General features: G+C 43.8%; 1 protein-coding gene across 1 annotated transcript in view; it reads right to left on the bottom strand.

Moving 5' to 3' along the window:
• The window catches only part of PGBD5 (piggyBac transposable element derived 5), a 36,887-nt gene that overhangs the window by 17,619 nt on the left and 9,871 nt on the right, over positions 1-9,397 (bottom strand). The window lies entirely within an intron of this gene.

Below are 9,397 nucleotides of genomic sequence, written 5' to 3'. Positions count from 1 at the left end.
TGACCATGCTCCACTTCGCTTTTGAAGGCTGTCAAAATTTGTGCTTTCCCCAGTGCTAAGGCTGAGGACTAGCTAATTATGCTAAGTCATTTAGGTTATTAATCAGGGCTCAAGAGAGCAGCTTAACAGTGAAATGCATTCAAAGGGCAGATTGTTCCAAATTATGGCAAAGGTATTTCATGATTATTGGCATTGAAATTAAGATTAAGTTACCAGTATGTCAGCACAGAGACCACACACCAAGCCCTTAAAAATCTACAGACAAAGCAGCCGAGACAAAAGATGCAGACAGATTAGTTTTGGCCTTGGATTAGCAGTTGAGATGAAAACAAAGCAGGAATCTAGGAAGTCTAGGAAAGTGCTCGCTTTTTGCTCCCCATAGGGTATACCCCAAGGGATGAGACAGTCAGCTGGTGAGCCAATTGGTCCCTCACCATGAGCTGGTTTGGGTCTGCAAGCAGCTACTTCAAAGTGCATGCCCACCACGCAACTGTCTACTGAGATATCGCTGTTTTCCTACCAGGATGCTACATACTCCGTAGGTTTTGTTAGCAGAGTTCCCTGGGCACCTGGCACCCTCCCTCTGCGCTCCCCTCTATCTTGAGGGTCCTTGTAACGGCCACCTTGTGATTCTCACCCCCCCTACTCTGTTCACCTCCCCAGTGCCCTTTACCAAAACATCCGTATGCACTACTGAACCTTCCCTCCTCCTCCAGTGTTAAATATATCCCCCTTTTTTACTCCTTGGGCATTTTCCTGCCTATCCAAGCACAGCCTTTATTCTTGGCACAATTTTTCTTGTTTTGGAGAAGCATCATTCAAAGCTTTATCATGCTCAGCTCTGTTGGGAAGATGGGTGACGGCAGCATAATGTTGGAAGGCATTAAGGCTGCTGCGAAACAGCAGCTGGATATAGACAACTGGCAAAGGCATAGCTTCAAATATCCCTGCAAGTGCCTAGGATCCCACATGGCCTTTGTTTTTCCTCTCCCTGTCCTCTCATCCAGCTTATTTCATTCTACCTCAAATCACTAGGATCCTGCCTACTGAAGCTCACAGCATTCCCCCCTGTTCTGTAATGTATTAGAAGTGGTATTTAACAGTCAGTGGTCTGCAGAAAAAGCAAAGTTGCCAGAAATTGACTGCAAGACCTTCACAGGCACAGTCACAAGCTGCTCCCCAAAAATGTTTGTTATAATATTCACCAGAGCTTCTGGTTTGCCCTGTGACAGCATTAGAGCTTTGTTCCCTTTCCATGTGCTCCAAAAGCAAAATGTCGTCAGAAGTACAAGCTCAACAACTGCTGCTGGACAACAGATGGAGATGTTGGCAGCAACATCTTCTGCTTCTGGGGTGACAGTCAAAGCAACGCTTCTTGAATATCTGCAGAGATCACTTTTACTGTGTATCTTTTTCTAGTGGCTACTGATCCATTTGATCTACAGCACCAAATGGGATAACTTCTACAGATGTAACATCATTTATCTTAGGAGTCAACTACAGGCTGAAGGTCTTTCTTCTGCAATGCTGAGACAGAGCAGGAGCTTCTTCTCATCATCCCTCAATTCTTCTTTTCTTACCAGAACAGCCACAAGTTCAGTTCTGCCATCTTTCTATCTAGTGCAGCCCTACTGCACTGGATACTTTTAATCCAACATGTTTTAATCCCCTGCACACAGTATCAGCTCTCTCTACTCACGCTGTTTAACTCATCCCTCAAAACCCCCTCTCTTCTGCCTTTGGTTTCCACGCAGCACCCTAATGGTCTGTTCCCTTTAAAAGCCTGACAGTAAGAAAAGATCTTCACAGTCTCTGGCTCCTCTTTCCTTCCACCTACAGCTGCTTCTGCCTCCTCCCATCACAAACGCAAAAGTAGGCATCAATCAATATACCTGAATGCCAGAGCAACAGGGTATGGGTGAAGACTGTGCTGAGCTCTTCCAAATCAAGAAAAACAGCACCAAACATTCTGGAAAGACCATTTGCCTACACAGAGGCAATCAGAAAATACATCACATTTCTGAGCAGTAGATTTCACATGTTGACAGACGAGACAGGCAAGTCAAACACCTGTCTTTCAGAAACTCAAACCAAGTATGTTAGGCTACAGAGGCAGACTGCTAGAGAGAGTGCTACCAGAGGAAGGAAGATCTCAGAGTAGGCATCCATGCTACAAGCCAACAGGAATTTTCTTGCTCTCTGCTTGCAATTTACTCTATGGAAAATTCATGTGGAAGGTTCATATGGTCTTGCTTGAAAGAGGGTAAAAAACCAAACACTTAGGAACAAAAGCTGCATCTTGACTGCACATTTAAGAGTGCCCTAGAAACTAAAATATTGGCGATTCTGCTCAGATGCAAAGCTCAGATGGCAAATTGAAAGCACTTGTGAATAGCTCATCCCAAATACTCCACATTCATACATAATTGAAACACCCCAGCGTACAATTCTCAAATGAAATAGATGACATTTGGAAGAAGAAAAAAAGGGCAGGGGTAGTAATGAACAGGAGGAAGATTTTGAAGGCTACATTGTGCAAAATATCTCACAAAGGGCAGACCCTAAACAACCACAAAACAGAAGCCAAGTTTTTAGCTGACACAGTTATAAAAGCAAGAGAACAAAGAATGGTACTGTCATACTTTTTGGATCCTGAATAGTTATGAAAAAATAACTCAATTCTTCTATAGACTTCACAGCCAAATACTCAACTACTCATTCCGAGCACCACTCTCTAAATCCTGCCTTGCTCTGTCTTCCCCTCTCATCCTAAACCCCATCTCTAACTGTTGCTGTTACCACTGCTGTTGGGAGACCTTCCCCTCCAGTCCCACGCCAAAACATCTGCAGCCCATAGTCCCCCCTTCTTTAATGCCTTCTTCTCAGCCAGCTCTTAGGTCTAAGCTTTTCCTCAGCAGCTCTTGGCACCACTGACGGTGGTCTTACTGAGAACTGACCTTTTCATTGGTTTGAGCCTCTCTTCATTCTCTTCCTACTCCTCTAAAGGCTACTTTGAAAATAGCATGCAAGGGACATGCAGCTTTCCCAATCTGTTCCCAGCTAGCTCTTGGGGTTCCCTACAAAGCTCTTTCCTTAGTGCCCCTCTCTTCTCCCTCTGCCTCCTATTTCAAATTATTTCAATCTGCATTAACACTCAGACCCAGCTAACATCTTCATGCTGAGGACTGGCACATCCCTGTTTTGTCTGCACATGTTCTTCAAAGTTTCTAACAAGATCTTTGTGAGGCTGGCAGAAGGATCCTGGTAGATTTGATGACACAAGCCCAATATGGCTTAAAATAAAGGTCTTTGTTTTCCTTCCCATTATATCCCTCTTCCAAGTGACTTCTTTATCACTGAGGACACTACAACATCTTACCTGTATGGTGGACCAACAGCCTGTGGATCACCAAATGTAGATTTGTCTCTGTGGCTTCTCGCAGGCCAGCCACATCTATGTCAGGCAGATTCATTATCTGTAACACCTCCATGATAAAGCATTTCCTGTACTTTGAAATACCTAAGAACTGCCTGGGTCTCCACTCAATTACTGCAGTCATCCTTCTTTCCTTTGGCCTTGCTTAAATGTATCTTGACATCCAGACAGTGCTCCGCCCCAGAGTTCACTTCCCTAACCCTTTGCTTTGACCATGTGAGCCTTCTGCCAGTTCCCTCTTCTTCACAGCATCAAATGGAAGTGGGGCTGGAAAATGGATTCAGGCCTTTGCGGTTCAGACCTCCCTTTTGAGCTCTTCCTATACCTTTTCAGTATACTGATTTCTGCCTGTCTTTGCCCTGTGAAGCCAGACATCCAACCACAGACGCCAAACAAGGCCACTTTTCTTCTTTCCATGCTGCCTTTCTCCTGTATGGTTGGAAATCACCGCTAACCTCTGCAAAGCTCTTTCCTTTTGCTCTTCAATGCCTTTCTTAGAAAGGATGCAACCCTCAAAACACAATTGCTAATCTATGCGTTGCTGCTGCTACCTGCTTAGCACTGCTTTGTTGGGCTCCCTCGGTGTAACTGGCAGCCCAGCTAAGGTGCATGATCGAGGCCTCTCTGGTGCCATACAATTGCCTTGGCTCTAGTTTGTCTAAGAAAATTACTGGTGAGCCATGAGAATGTGTATAAGTGAGAATAACTGCAAGTGAGAAGGTACATAAGTGATGCAAGATAAGAAAAGTAAAAACTATTAAAAGTGCTGTAGCAGTAGGGAGGATAATATGTAGTAACTCAAGGAGGAAAATACTTAACAGAAAAAGCTATAAAAACTTAAGGAAAAAACAGAAGATGACAATTCAGTAACATCAAAGGACCCAGCTCACTTCCAAGGAGCAACAAGGCTGACGAATGCCTGCAGGCTCCCGGGGAGCAGGGAGCATACTGGTACCTAGCAGTATGCTGGTCCCAGCTCTCCGCTGTGTGCATTACCCAGTAAACCCTGCTGTACCCCTCCTGCTTGCAGAGTCTCAAGGCAGCCAAAAAGTGCCCAAACTAAGGTGACTCACTGTGGGAAGCTTACGTTATGCCTCCATCTTGCATTTAGATGCTAGACTTGCTAGGGCAGGGACTGCCTTTTTGTTCTGCTGACAGCACCCAGCACAAAGGCATGGGATCCGTGGGGGGCGTTCCTATGGCAAAACTGTTAAGTGAGGAAGAGAGGAGGCTCTGGTGCTTTTATCCTCCTTCCCCAGTGAGTGAGAACAGCTGCAGAAAGGAGACAACCACGCGGGCAGTTTTATCATCAGAAACTCCAAGCACCGCAGATAGGAACTAAAAAAATAACCTCAATTCCCACCTGCAAACAGACACTAGGACTGTATGTAAACTCTGGGAGAGTTCTTTGCCTTAGGTCTCAGTTAGATATTTGGTTTTCTCATTCATCTAGAAACACAGCAAGGATTGTAAACTCCACAAAAATGAATGGGGCTGGCCCATCATGCATCTGCAAAACTACCTTCCCACTTAATACTGGTGAAGAAGAGGATAACTGACTTTTAATTGAGATTTGAGATTCTCAGACGCTGACAATACAGAACCGCATGCATTAAAAAGCCAGAGCCTGGTGGGAGCCAGAGGAAGAAAGCAGACAGGATTTTCCAGCCACCAGTGACTAACAAATGAAGATGATCAGATTTCCTGGGATCCCCTCCCAGCCAAAGCCTGACCTTGAGAACCTCCTCAGAGCAGCCGCTACATCTGTGCGCTCCAGATGCAACTGTTCCAGCAATAGAGAAATTATCAGGGCACCGTTTAAAGAAACCCAAGGGCTCAGACTAATCTCTAAACAGAACTTAAACAAGATGAAACACCAACATTTCTGAGCAGCTTTATTAAACAAATGCACAGATGGCTAACTCTCCTGCAACTCTGACCTTGAAAACAAAACTCACTCCAGGCTTATTTACCCCTGCATTTCCCAGTGACTGAATGCACTTATGTGGCGTGTTACGAAATTAGAAATTCTTTGGGGCACCATCTCAGTTTCCCTAAATTCTGGAAGTAAGTTCTTACTCTGTAAAATCAGCAGGGTTATGAAGTATTCGAGCTGACTGGACTTGCCCTGTTTGAAATCAAGTATGAACTACAGCATTTACTATACAAGAACGATGTTTACATTATTTTCTTTTTTTTTTTTCTGCAACTGAGAGATACTGTAAGACAAGAAGACATGATGCAGCAGGAAAAGCAACAGAAAGCAGCAGATGAGGCACTGCCATTTGAATCGGGCGAGCCGAGGTTATTCCCAGCTCTGCCACCCATCTGTGGAGTGACCTCAGACATCTCACTTCACTGAGACAGCTGCTCTTCAGGGAGAGAGTGATTTCTTACCCTGCCACGGTGGGGCCACCCTGATCCAGGCTGCACTCCTTGAATACCACTATAGCGCAAGTCGCTGATCATTCGGTAACGTGGGAAGACTCAAGCTGCAGAGACACAGTCCTTTTCCTTAATCTGTTCTTCTTCAGGTTAAGCAGTGGAAGGTGGAACCTAAAATTCAGTCCCATCACAAGGATCTAAAGGACTTCATAAATCTTAGTGACACATTTCACAGATACATTAGTGAAAATGAAGTGCATTGTTGCAAGAACTTTCTGCCAGTGAATAAAAACAAGGGCAGAGCCTATATAGATGGGGATGGGGAGGAGGTGTGGGAAGGGAAGAGTGTTCAGAATAGCCTCAGAGAACAAATTTCATCCCAAGGAATAGGAAAGGATACACACATCCATAAAGTCATTTCTTCTCTACCATGATATCACTTTTTTTTAAGCGAATAATTAGGTTGATGAGCTAATTCCATTACCGACTATCATAGTGATTAATATTGCCTGACCATCCCTTTCCAGTGCTCTCTACCATCTACACGCTGCCTTCCATTTTGTTGATTAACAGCTCTTTGGGTCAGGGACTGTCTTCAGGGTTATGTTTGTGCCATGGGCCTGTGGTCCAGGATGAGGCACTATGGGAATACCTCGTCCTGCCTGGCTCCCCATGGGGTTCAGTGCATGGCACCAGCTTCCTCTGCTTCCTTCTCCTTCTGCAAAATGGCCAGAAAACCTTCTTGTGCAGGAGGAGCCATGCAAGGACTAAGATTCACTTAGCAAAAGTTGCTCACGACCATGTTCATTCCTTATGAGCCACACAAGAAAAGGACAGAGAGCATGATGTGTCCTATCAGGACAAAATAACTAGCCCTGATCAGGTATTTGGGAACTGTCAGCAGTTTTTGATGAGCTCTATTGCTATATCTAAAATGAAAGACAGTCCTACTAATCACATTTATGTACATCTTTTACAAGCAAGTGTTCCAGACTTTTTGAGAGAAAACGAGAGAAATAAAAACTGAAACTAGAGTTCTCATTTAAACAGGATGACTTACTCAGCAAATACTCTCAGAAAGAAACAAGCACTTCTAAGCCCCTGTGGTCATTTAAACTGCAATCAAGATATTAAAATATCGGTTTGAAAAGTGTCTTAGTTGTAACACATACGCAGGGAAATATATTAGAGGGAGATGAAGAAAGCAGGGAGAAGATGGAGCAGAGAAAGACACCTGGGGTCCTGCAAGCTGAGTTTGCTGTTCTCTTTGAATTAGAAAGAAAGAAGAAATGAGAAGGCCCCAAGCCCTCTGCTGCAGCAGCAGCTGCTGCTACCTTGATGTCCAGCATCAAGGATGGGCGAAAAAAGCAACAGTATGAGGGCAGTTTTGCTGCCTACTTTGCCAAAGTCAGCCCTGCTGGAGCCCTTCTAACCCTCTGGAAGATTTTGTTCGTGTTCCCAGCTGCTGTAGACGTATATTTACTTTGTCTGAATGATGTGTCCTTCCTGCATGTCCCCACTTGGCCAGCTGACCATGAAAAAATACTCAGTAAAGCAGCTATTCACTGCAACAAGATGCTTTGCTTGAGAAATTCCGAAGCAGAGATATGATCTGAAATTGTGCATCCAACTTAAAACAGAGACTTAACTATCAGGGTGGAGTCAAGTTATCTGTATTACAGAAGACAGAAAAGTAGTCTAATATATATACATTATTCATATTATGCATATAATGCCTATGCATGTTACAACTTTTGGGTTTTATGCCACTTCTGTTCCATGAATATTGGGCTGGATTTCTAACCAAACACCATTTGCTGAAAAAAGCAAATGATGAGCCATCAAGCAGAAGTATTTACTCATACTCAAAAAACTGATTCAGTTTTTATCATGAGAACAAGCAGACAGAGGAATCCGGGGAGTCAAACAGCTAAAACTCCTAACATTAACAACTGCCCAGTGAGCTGCCAACCAGGAGCTGTTCACAGAGTAGCTCAGTATGTGGCTTCAAAACACTGGTATCAGTTTTACCTTAGGAAAACAAACCAACCAACTCTTCATTGTAGGAAAAGCAGATCACTGGGAAAACTAAGATGTCCGCAAATGGAAATTTTGTTAACATTAGGGTCATCGTTCAAGTTTAGAGGACCTTGCTTTCAGCCAGGAGCATCACAGACCTCTTGAGGTTCCTTCCACTCCCGAGAGCCAGTGATATGTATCTCACTTCCCTCTTCTGCCTGGGCTGCCTCACCTTTTTATAGCTATATATTATTCAGACTTTTGAAATTGAATTAGCCTGATCTATGAAGTGTTTATAGTAATATTTTATCCTGAATAAAATGACCTCGACGTCATCAGGTGGACACAATGAGGGAGAGAATTCATCCAGACAGTATTACAGAATATCTACGTATTACCAAGTGGGGGCTGTAAGGTTTTTCTGACAGCAGACAGGTGATAGACCAGTCAGTCCTTAACTATCAGGCAACAAGTCCTTCCTTCATGATGGCAGTTTCACAAGAGATGGAGGTGAAGGTGTGCACACGAAAGGGGAAAACATTGGATTTCCTTCCTGTTTACATCAATTCTCTCCCTATGTTAAACACAATAAGAAAAACCCCTCTGTTTTAATACATAAAATAAACCAAACAACAACCAAATAAGTGCTTTGGATTCTGCAAGATGCCACATAAGTGTGACACATAACTGAACACAGCATTTCAAACATACCATAGTTGAAGATCCCCACCCTCCCCAGACTAGGTTTTTCCATTTTAGCATGAATGTTCATGTTGCTGTATATTCTTTTTCACCCTTCCCTAAGGTCCCTCTCACCCAATCACTTTAGCATGATGATAATTACAGCCAAGTCATGGAATGAAAATAGCAGGCGGCTGGTAAGATGATCCCGGACGTCATCCGGATGCAAGTGAAGCATGAGTATCTAATTCATTAAGGGAGCAGGAGGATTAGGGTGGTGCTGAGCATCTATTCTGTTTCATTTGACATTCCATTAATTTACTCTCTCAATGGACAGGATGGGAGGTGCAACTTAATTATAGATCAGAATTTGAAACCCCTGGCATGTCTGAAGACTTATTAGTTTGGTGGCAGTTGGCTGGGGGGAGCATGGCAAGAGAGATCAGCAAACTTTGTGCTCACTGTACCCATTACGCTTCAGTAATAAGCTGCATGTGGGACGGGTGGAGTTCACCTTGGAGATTAAGGACACTGCCTTTGTGTAGCAAATGACTTTCCAAAGCCCTGAGAGTGGAAACTTCCAAGGATGCTTCACAAGGTGAATCTATTTTGTATCGGCCAAAACAACTGCTTTAAAACCTGGGTGGAAGATGTATGATCCTAATTTTCTTCTCAGAGTGAACAGCATTGCTGAAAATGCAAACCTCTGTTCCCAGTGAGCCTCTTTTCTAGCATAGCTATTCAAACAGTCATAGTGATTCACAGATCGAATTTTACTGTGAACAAATATTCAACCGCAGCAAATCCACAGGCCCTGAAGTTTTGACAGCCATTCAGCCTGTGCAGGCAGTGTGCGCGTCCTACCTGCACCTCTGA

The sequence above is a fragment of the Charadrius vociferus genome, unplaced genomic scaffold (genome assembly GCF_000708025.1).
Source record: "Charadrius vociferus isolate BGI_N301 unplaced genomic scaffold, ASM70802v2 scaffold78, whole genome shotgun sequence".
Taxonomy (NCBI): domain Eukaryota; kingdom Metazoa; phylum Chordata; class Aves; order Charadriiformes; family Charadriidae; genus Charadrius; species Charadrius vociferus.
This window is presented reverse-complemented; position numbering and strand designations above follow the sequence as displayed.